Source organism: Oryx dammah, unplaced genomic scaffold (assembly GCF_014754425.2).
Source record: "Oryx dammah isolate SB20612 unplaced genomic scaffold, SCBI_Odam_1.1 HiC_scaffold_22, whole genome shotgun sequence".
NCBI lineage: Eukaryota > Metazoa > Chordata > Mammalia > Artiodactyla > Bovidae > Oryx > Oryx dammah.
The window spans coordinates 18,116,219-18,127,242 of NW_024070206.1; the positions used below are offsets into that span (position 1 = coordinate 18,116,219).

An 11,024-nucleotide genomic window follows, 5' to 3' on the forward strand; every position below is an offset into this window, starting at 1 on the left:
CAAAAGCATCAATTCTTCAGTGCTCAGCTTTCTTTATAGTCCAACTCTCACATCCATACATCAGCACTGGAAAAACCATACCCTTGACAAGATGGACCTTTGTTGACAAAGTAATGTCTCTGCTTTTTAATGTGCTGTCTAGGTTGGTCATAACTTGCTTCTAAGGAGTAAGTGTCTTTTAATTTCATTGCTGCAATCACCATCTGCAGTAATTTTGGAGCCCAAAAAAATAAAGTCAGCCACTGTTTCCCCATCTATTTGCCAGGAAGTGATGGGACTGGATGCCATGATCTTTGTTTTCTGAATGTTGAGCTTTAAACCAACTTTTTCACTCTCCTCTTTCACTTTCATCAAGAGGCTCTTTAGTTATGATTCTCAGTGCCCCACAATTATACACTTCACCTATTCCTCACAGCATTCTTAGTACAACTTTCTGCAGCCCCATACTTTTCCTCAGTCTCATTTTAAGACCTCTGAAAATAAAGCTGGAAATGCCTCAGTTAATACTAAGGCCCAAATAGCTATACAAGGGTAGTAGTATGTCTCCCTTACAAATAAGCCTGGAAAATTGCTGGAATTAATTCAAATGTTCAACAGTTCCATCAACAATGCAAGATTTTTGTTTTATTTTTGCAATTGTTAATATATTGGGAACTTTTTCTTGCCTAACTGTCAAAGTATGGCTGCTGCATCTCTGGGTATAGCAACTGTCTTAAGAACAAGAAAAGGGGAAAATAGTAATGTCAGGTCCAAGTGTCTTTTTCTCTCTGCCACAATAAAAAAGCAAAAAATATGTCCAGAACAAGCAGTAGATGCTTTCTTATATGTTACTGGCTATAACTTTGCCACATGACCATCCTTAACACTAAGGCATCTGGGAAAGTAAGCTGTCTCAACTAGTACTGTGTATCTTATATCCCTGGACAAAAGTGGGACTCTATTTGCCAGGAAGCAGTGATGTTGGTTCATCAGTTGAGAGTGTCTGCTCCTCTACACCTAACCACAAATCTTTCTGTAACTGGGAACACCTATGCTCTTTGACTTGGTTACCATCACCAGCAAATTGATTGTGGGGTTTGTATCCACATTCTCAAATTGGACATTGACAAATGAACCAAATTTTGAAAAGTAGAGAGATGGGGAGAAAACATTTCAAGTGGAAGATTAGTGGTTCAAATGAATGGAACTGTACTTTGTATTCTTGATCCCTTCATATCTAATGACTTTCATTTTCAGGCCTCATTCAAAAATCCATCTTTTCTAAACTCCATTCATATCGGAGTATGTCTTCAATATTTTCCAGTTTTAAATATTTTACTGTATGAAAACCCTTTCTCTTCATTCCTAAGTATTTAACTTAGCTAAGTTTTTCCCCCTTTGGATGGTGATTGTATGAATGTATTTGCCAGAATTACTAAGATTAACTAAATCAGAGAATTTAATAGTCTTTGACTTTCTAAACTCAAATTCCAGCTCCGTATTCTTCTGGGTATAGAAACCTGAGTTAAGTTATCTAACACTTTTGTGACTCAGCTTCATCATCAAAGAGATGAGGGTAATCATAGTGCCTTCCTTATAGAGTTAGTGAGAGTTATCTCTCATTAACTGCAAGTCTGTCCTTGGATCAATAACAAAGACAGGCACACCCTGTGCACTCACCAAATAGTGGCTATTATTACTGGATGGTGAGCTTCCAATGCGCTGGAATGTGCTCTTCTAAGGCCTTTTGACAGAAAATATCACTGTTGACATAATACTTTCTAAGGGGAAACTCTGAACATAAGGAAATTTACCTTTAATACAATTATGTCTCATTCTCATGCTGCTTTTCATCTCAGAGAGCTAGTTTCTTTTTCCTGCTTCATTCTCCCTTAGTTGAAAAAATCCATATGATGAACTAACAAGATAACTTCACTGTCTTATTATAGATCACAGATGTACAAGCTGGATTTAGAAAAGGCAGAGGAACCAGAGATCAAATTGCCAACATCTGTTGGGTCATAGAAAAAGCAAAAGAATTCCAGAAAAAACATCTACTTCTGCTTCATTGACTATGCTAAAGCATTGAATGTGTGGGTCACAACAAACTCTGGAAAATTCTTAAAGTGATGGAAATACCAGACCACCTTTCCTTCCTCCTAAGAGAACTGTACGCAGGTCAAGAAGCAACAGTTAGAACCAGACATGGAACAACAGACTGGTTCCAAATTGGGAAAGGAGTACATCAAGGTTGTATATTGTCAACCAGTTTATTTAACTTACATGCAGAGTACATCATTCAAAATGCCAGGCTGGATGAAGCACAAACTGGAATCAAGATTGCTAAGAGAAATATCAATAACCTCAGATATGTAGATGACACCACCCATATGGCAGACTAAGCACATATATAATAAAAATATATTTTGAACTGAACTAAACTGCATGAATACAGTTTACCAGCTGAGAAAAACAGTAACAATTTTAAAGGCAAGAGACTATTTTGGAAATTCAACTTAATGTGTTAAGTTCTGGATAAATTAAGATGAATGAAGCAAAGACCTATTATTGATTGTTATTTCATTTTGCTTTTGTCTTAGATTTTTATTTTTAAACCATTTATTGAAGTTAATTAACAATGTATTAGTTTCAGGTATGCAGCAAGGCGATTCAGATTCTTTTTCAGATTTTTTCATTGGGGCTTCCCTGGTGGCTCAGAGGTTAAAGCGTCTGCCTGGAATGCAGGAGACCCAGGTTCGATCCCTGGGTCAGGAAGATCCCCTGGAGAAGGCAATGGCAACCCACCCCAGTACTCTTGCCTGGAGAGTCCCATGGAGGGAGGAGCCTGGTAAGCTACAGTCCATGGGGTCGCAAAGAGTCAGACACGACTGAGCGATTTCACTTCTATTATAAGATACTGAATATATATTCCTGTCTACACAACAGGTCCTGTTTATTTATCTCTTTTTATATAGTACCATGTATATGTTAATTCCCAAATCCTAATTTATCTCTCCCCCATCCCCTTTTTGCTTTGGCAGCTGTATGTTTGTTTTCTATGTGCATGAGTCTATTTCTGTTTTGTAAATAAGGTGACTGGTGTCACTTTTTAAGTTTCCATATACATGTGATATCAGATGATATTTGCCTTTGTCTGACTTGCTTCACTTAATAATCTCTAGGTCCATCTATGTTGCTGCAAATCCATTATTTCATTCTTTTATGACTGAAAAATATTCCATCTTATATCCTTTTGAACCATGTTTTTCTCCAGATATACACCCGGGAGTCAAACTGCTGGATCATATGGAGGCTCTATTTTTTAATTTTTTAAAGGAAGGAATCTCCATATTCTTTTTCCATAATGGCTGGATCAATTCACATTCCCACCAACAGTGCAGGAGGGTTCCCATTTCTACACAAGTTCTCTAGTATTTATTATTTATAGAGTTTTTAACAGTGACCATTAAAAAATGGTGTGAGGTGATACTCTACTGTAGTCTTGATGTGCATTTTTCTAACAATTCACAATATTGTGCATCTTTTCATGTGCCTGATGGCCATCTGTATATCTTCTTTTGGAAAAATGTCTACTTGGGTGTTCTGCCTATTTTTTGGTTGGGTTGTTTGTTTTTCGATATTAAGTTATATGAACTGTTCGTTATTTTGGAAATTAGTTCCTTGCCAGTAGCATCATTTGCAATACCCACAAATCAATCAATGTGATACACATTTACAAATTGAATGGTAAAAACCACGTGATCATCTCAATAGATATAGAAAAAGCTTTCAATAAAATTCAACATGTATTTATGATTAAAAAAATAAACTTTTTAGAAAGTGGGCATAGAGGGAATATATATCAACATAATAAAAAGGCCGTGTATGATAAACGCACAGCTAACATCATGCTCAATGGTGAAAATTCAAATGCATTTCTTCTAAGATCAGGAACAACATAGGAATGCACACTCTTGTTACTTTTACTCAGTGTAGTTCTGGAAGTCCTAGTCACAGCAATCAGAGAACAAATAAAAATAAAAGAAATCCAAATTGGAAAAGAAGGACATATTCTTAATAGACTCATTATCAAAATATGACAAACAATAATATAGTGCGATAATATTGGAAGTTTGTAGGTATATCATCAGAGAAGTAGTCAAAGGTAGTCAGTCTGGTTGCAAATAAAGGAAACTTGAATATAAATAGCTTATGTGCAGAGCTCATTTATTAACTCATGGAACCAACTGACAAACTAACAGGGCCAGCTGGTTTTATAGGATGCTCCCATGCAGAGACCCAAATCTTTTCAGAATTCTCTTTCTTTGTATCTGTATCTTCAGTATATCCCCTGTTCTTTTTTTTTAATATATGTCAAATCTGCTTTTTCCCAATTGTCTTCCTCTACTATCCAGATAAACATGGCTATTAGTTGGTTTAGTGCACATAGTCTAGGTTTATATTAATACATGGAAAGAGAATGACGCTTACTTTAAAAGTTTTATTTATGGTATTTAATTGGCCATCTTTCATTCAGTTCAGTTCAGTTGCTCAGTCGTGTCCGACTCTTTGTGACCCCGTGAATCGCAGCACGCCAGGCCTCCCTGTCCATCACCAACTCCCGGAGTTCACTCAGACTCACGTCCATTGAGTCAGTGATGCCATCCAGCCATCTCATCCTCGGTCATCCCCTTCTCCTCCTGCCCCCAATCCCTCCCAGCATCAGAGTCTTTTCCAATGAGTCAACTCTTCGCATGAGGTAGCCAAAGTACTGGAGTTTCAGCTTTAGCATCATTCCTTCCAAAGAAATCCCAGGGTTGATCTCCTTCAGAATGGACTGGTTGGATCTCCTTGCAGTCCAAGGGACTCTCAAGAGTCTTCTCCAACACCACAGTTAGAAAGCATCAATTCTTCGGCACTCAGCCTTCTTCACAGTCCAACTCTCACACCCATACATGACCACAGGAAAAACCATAGCCTTGACTAGACGGACCTTAGTCGGCAAAGTAATGTCTCTGCTTTTGAATATGCTATCTAGGTTGGTCATAACTTTTCTTCCAAGGAGTAAGTGTCTTTTAATTTCATGGCTGCAGTCACCATCTTTCATTAGGTGTCACTTAATAGTAGTTGTGAATCAACAATACTCATGCAAATAACTTGTTTGATCCCTGGGTCAGGAAGATCTCCTGGAGGAGGAAATGGCAATCATTCCAGTATGCTTGCCTGGAAAATTCCAAGGACAGAGGAGCCTGGATGGCTACAGTCCATGGGCTAGCAAAGAGTTGGACATGACTAAGCAACTGAGCACACACAGTGATAAAATTAAACATGCATATTAGAATCCCTTAGATAAAACATTGGAGGATTTTACTCAAGAAGAGAAAAAACATCTCAAGATAGAAAGTCAAGTTAATATATCATGGTAAAATGCTTATGGGTAAGAAAGCAGATAAAAAACCCCACAATTTCTTCTTCCCTTACCTTCAATATCTTATCAGATTGACAACCAAAATAACAAAAATTAAAATCAGGAAAAAAACTGTCAAAAGCAACTGTGGGAGTGAAAAAAACTTTCCCTCTATCCTTTCTAGGTTAGACTGACATGAGTCAGATTAAATGGGAAAAAAAAATATTTAGTTACATATGTATGAGCTCGATAAGAATATGAATCCCAAGGACAAGTTTGGCAATTGAGGCTATGTGCTACCTGAGGAGAAGAGGAGGCAGGGGTTTGAGACTTCAAAGAAGAGAAAGAAAATTTACATGGAGATGAAAAACAAATGTTTGGTAAACAAATGTTTGCTATGCCATGCAGAGACAGTGGAATACAGAATGCACTTTGGTCTCCAAGCCATGCTGAGTTCCCCCTACTACCCCTATCCCATAGTGCTCTTCCTGGAACAAATCCTGTATCTATTATTTTAGGCAGTTAAGGAGGGGGTAATAGACCTCCCGAGTGTGCTGTTTCTTAGAAACAATCAATCCAAAATATTTCTCAAGCCAAAAAGACTCACTCTGCGGTGGCAAGTTACATTTCCCTACATAACCAAATAACATCATACCTCATACAACTCACTTTTTAAAGTGTCAGCCTAGGAAATAAAGTGAAAATTCAGGTGCAGCTTAGACAACTATGCGTCTTATACCTACTCCCTCTATTCCCATGAAAAAGTACTGAAGAAATCAAGAAAATCCTGAGACTGCTCATGAATAATTCCCAAATTGAAATTAAGTAGAATGGATGTGTTTACACAGTCAGTGGAATGATAATGGAAAATCCTTTTGAGTAGAATTGTTTCACTTATACTTCCTGTGATCTCATCAGAAACAGTAAAATCTTTTAGGACTCTCCATTTTTCAGTGTTTTACAGTAAAATTGTGGAATATTCTACAAGATCTGATTGTCGCATCTTACTCTACACCTCATTGGATGAATCCCAGTAAAAACATTGACGAACTTGAGAAGAGAGCCCCCGCCCCCCGCAAAAAAAAAAAAAAAAAAAGAGAGAGAGAGCGCGCGCGCGAGCGAGGCTCTATGACAAAGGCTGCACATTGCCCTAGTGGAATGTACCTCTCATTTCTTTTTTTTTTTTTTCATATCATCCTCAGGTTTAAAAGTTTAGAGTGAACAAAATTATTCCAGTCCTCAATTTAAAGCTTGGGACATAATACAAAGATTTCCTAAAGTTAAGGAAATTATCTATTAGAATAAATAATATTAGATTGGATTACCCAAACAAATCATGAAAAAGTAAAGCAAGAACATGGCAACTATCCAAACATTTTAGGGGAAAAAATTGAAAATGAGAATGAAATCAAAGCACATATCATGTTAATAAAACAAAAAAAAAAGGTCAGTGCAAAAAACTCAAGTCAAAGAATCTGAATCCAAACTTTCAAAGACTGCCGCTGCTGCTGCTGCTAAGTCACTTCAGTCCTTTCCTACTGTGCAACCCCATAGACGGCAGCCCACCAGGCTCCCCCGTCCCTGGGATTCTCCAGGCAAGAACACTGGAGTGGGTTGCCATTTCCTTCTCCAATGCATGAAAGTGAAGTCGCTCAGTCGTGTCTGACCCTCAGCGACCCCATGGACTGCAGCCTTCCAGGATCCTCCGTCCATGGGATTTTCCAGGCAAGAGTACTGGAGTGGGATGCCATTAGCTTCTCCTTCAAAGACCGCTGCTGCTGCTGCTGCTGCTGCTAAGTCACTTCAGTCGTTTCGGACTCTGTGCGACCCCATAGACAGCAGGCCACCAGGCTCCGCCATCCCTGGGATTCTTCAGGCAAGAACACTGGAGTGGGTTGCCATTTCCTTCTCCAATGCATGAAAGTGAAAAGTGAAAGTGAAGTCGCTCAGTCATGTCCAACTCATAGCAACCCCATGGACTGAGGCCTACCAGGCTCCTCCGTCCATGGGATTTTCCAGGCAAGAGTACTAGAGTGGGATGCCATTGCCTTCTCCTTCAAAGACCACTAGATGGGATAAATATGTATTTTATGTATGCATTTTATTTAAACTGCATTTTAATTAAATACAGTTATGTATTTTAAATACAGAATATGTAATGTGTAAAATTAAATACAGAATATGTATTTTAATTAAACTGAAAGAATAACCACAGGAAAAATAATTTAAAAAACAACAGCATTGGAGGACATTATAAGATGATAAGGACTAGTTGAAATACTAACATTAAGTCAGTATATTTTTCCAATATAAATAAATGGATTTTATAGGTCCAACTGTCTTGTTGACAACTGTAAAATTTGGAAGAAACACACACACATGAAACAAAACCTACTTGAAACAGGGAAGAATTACCAAAAACAGCCAAATAATGCACAAGGGTCTACACACTGGATAAATTTTATAGTTTCATAGTTTTTACAGTGAGTGTAGGCTCAGTTTGCACTGTATAAAGTAAATAAAACTCAGAAAATACAGTTGTTCTGGTGTGTAACACCAAAGAATAAAATAAAAGGCAGCAACAGTCAACAGAAATTGCTGTTGGAAATCCAGGAAAGGGGATAACCGGAGAGGGCAATCTCCAGCTTTTGGGTGTACATTCTTTCCAGACCTCTTGCTGATGTCTGACACTTACATGAATAACATGGACACTGAAGGAGAGCAGCACAGCCCACCTGAAAGGCTACCAATTTGGCACATTGATTATTTTGAATCGGAATTACTTAAGAAACAACTGGCAAGGATACTCTGACCCTTATTTGTCCCTTGAAAGGAGGAAATGAATTTCACATGTGATAGCATCCTCCCTATACCTAGAAAGTGGAAAGCATTCTTATCACCAGAGAGGGATTTCAAGGCCAAGGCCATATAAAAAAATTTTGTTACTTCTTTATTAGTTTGTGGCCCCAAACCCCTTTGTTCTGTTAAATCTTCATAAATAAATGTTTCTCTGTCTAAAAGGTATGAAGTCTACTTGCCTTGGCCACTTCTTTGATTTCATATCCATCGGAATTTCATAAACACAAAATTAAATTTGTTTTTCTCCTACTAATCTATTTTATGTCAGTTTAATTACTAGATCAGCCAAAGAACTCAGAGGGAAGAAGGAAAAAGATTTCCTTCCTGAGTTTTTTAATCTGATGATGAATGAACTCAAATATCTTAGTATAAGGAACAGAGAAAAAACTGTTCAAGAAAAGAGAAATATTTTCAAGAGCTCATGAAATATAAAAAGATTTTAAATGCATGTATTCAGAGGCACTTTGGAATAACATGAATTAATCATTCAGTTATGTCGGATTCAGGCCATCTTCCCGACCCAGGGATGGAACCCAGGTCTTCTGCACTGATGGACTTCCCTAGTGGCTCAGATGGTAAAGAATCCTGCTGCAGTTTAGAACACTCAAGTTCTATTCCTAGGTTGGGAAGATTCCCTGGAGAAGGGAATGGTTACTCACTCTAGTATTCTTGCCTAGAGAATTCCATGGACAGAGGAGCCTGGCAGGCTACAGTACATGGGGTCACCAAGAGTCAGACAAAACTGAGCAACTAACACTTTCACTTTTTCAGAATAAAATAGAAAGGAGGAGACAGAAAAAATACCTGATGAAATAAGGACCAAAAATTTCCCAGATTGTGGCATTGACATAAATATATAGATTTAAGAAGCTCAGCAAATTTAACCAGGATAAGCATATGGAACATCATACCTTGATATAACATAATCAAGTTATTGGGATCCAAAAATAAGAAAATAAACTCTTAAAAACAGCCAGAAAAAAATGATGCATTATGCAATTTAAGTCCATTGACTTTTCATAAGAAAGTCTATATTGGAAACTGATTATAGCAAAGAGATTAAAGAATCAAAATTCTAAAGTGTGGGGAGTAAAAATAAGACTGTAGTCAGAATATTCTTGGCCTCTTCATTCTTCATCCAATAATCATGATATTCAGAAGTCTATTGGAGGCAAATGAGTTCACATTTTGGAGTTAAGGTTGAATTGGAATTCATAAACTCTAAAGGAATTGGTGCAAAATGAAAATGCCACCTCAATTTTACTCTCGCTACCTATGCCAAACCAACTATTTCCATTTGAACTATTTTCTCCAGTGAAAAACTGATCTTTTCAATTTTTCTTCTGTTATTTTTTTTTCCAAATGTACTTCCCAGTCCTGAATTTGCATTTTAAAGATAATATGGGGATATTTCAGAGAATGCAATGGCACCCCACTCCAGTACTCTTGCCTGGAAAATCCCATTGACAGAGGAGCCTGGTAGGCTGCAGTCCACGGGGTCGCTAGGAGTTAGACGACTGAGCGACTTCACTTTCATGCATTGGAGAAGGAAATGGCAACCCACTCCAGTGTTCTTGCCTGGAGAATCCCAGGGGCAGCGGAGCCTGGTGGGCTGCCGTCATGGGGTCGCACAGAGTCGGACACGACTGAAGCAACTTAGCAGCAGCAGCAGCATGGGGATCTTTATAAAAGTATAAAGATACCTTGGGCAAGGTGGTGTAGGCAGAAAGAAAGAGAAGGAGAGGAAAGAAAGGAGAGAAAAAATGAAGAATAAATGAAAAAAGACAATGAAATAATATCTGAGATAACTTTAAATGCCAAAATCTGTCAATTAGAATTCTATATTCAGAGAAAACATCCTTAACAAATCAAGAAATTGATAAGTGATTACCACTGAATGGTTGTGTTTGCTGAACCAAGTATAACATCTCTAAAGACCAAATCAATTAATTGTACCTTGTCATCTCAATAGGAACAGGACTAGACCAGGTGCAACACAAATATCATAAATGATTCAGGAAACACTCAGACCTGTGGTTTCATCTTGCTCAGGTCGGGGGCGGGGGGGGGGGGGGGAATGGTGCCTGACTTTCTCATATATCCAGTTGCCATCTTGAAAAATAGAGAAAGTAGAAGAATCCAAAAAGTTGAACATTGATCAAACAAAAAGAAACAATATTAAACAATAAACAAGCTATGAGAAAGAAAGGAATTTTGAATTCATTGAATATTTTAACAAATAAACCATTTAATCCAGGGATAATTTGAATATCATTAATGAACAAATTCAAGCTTTCCTGATGACTGGTTAAGCGGAGTGAGGATTGAAGGAAGGGGCTTGTGAGGAAGATTACACCAGTTAAAGAAAAAAATAATAATAAAATCACCTTTCTTGAGTATAATTGTGTATGTATATTTGTATCTATGATATACATCTTTATAACAAAATATTTTGGGCTTTTCTACTATTAGTGTAACAATATACTTTTCTCCCAAAGCAGTTCTGTTCTCAAGTGTCTGTTTTCCTTAATATGCATGGGGTATGTTATGTTTAAAAAATTGGCAGAGTATAGTAGAAGGGTAAAGAAAAAGCAAAACTAAGAGGAAATAAAATGTCTATTCTCTATCAGGTTTTTAAGCTTTGTTTTCCATGAAAAGACGGTGGAGAGAAGGATAGCAGGATCTGTTCAAGATACAATCTGTGAGATTCAGGCAGAAGAGCTGTTTGGGGACTTAAGCGAAGAAATCTTGCACAGGATTGGGGGAGCAGGCTTCTTCC

General features: G+C 37.7%; 1 non-coding gene across 1 annotated transcript; it reads left to right on the forward strand.

The window, feature by feature from the left end:
* Positions 1-2,682: 2,682 nt before the first annotated feature.
* TRNAS-GGA lies at positions 2,683-2,755 on the forward strand. Its single transcript has one exon. It is a non-coding gene; the product is annotated as a tRNA-Ser (tRNA).
* The last annotated feature ends 8,269 nt before the right edge of the window (positions 2,756-11,024 follow it).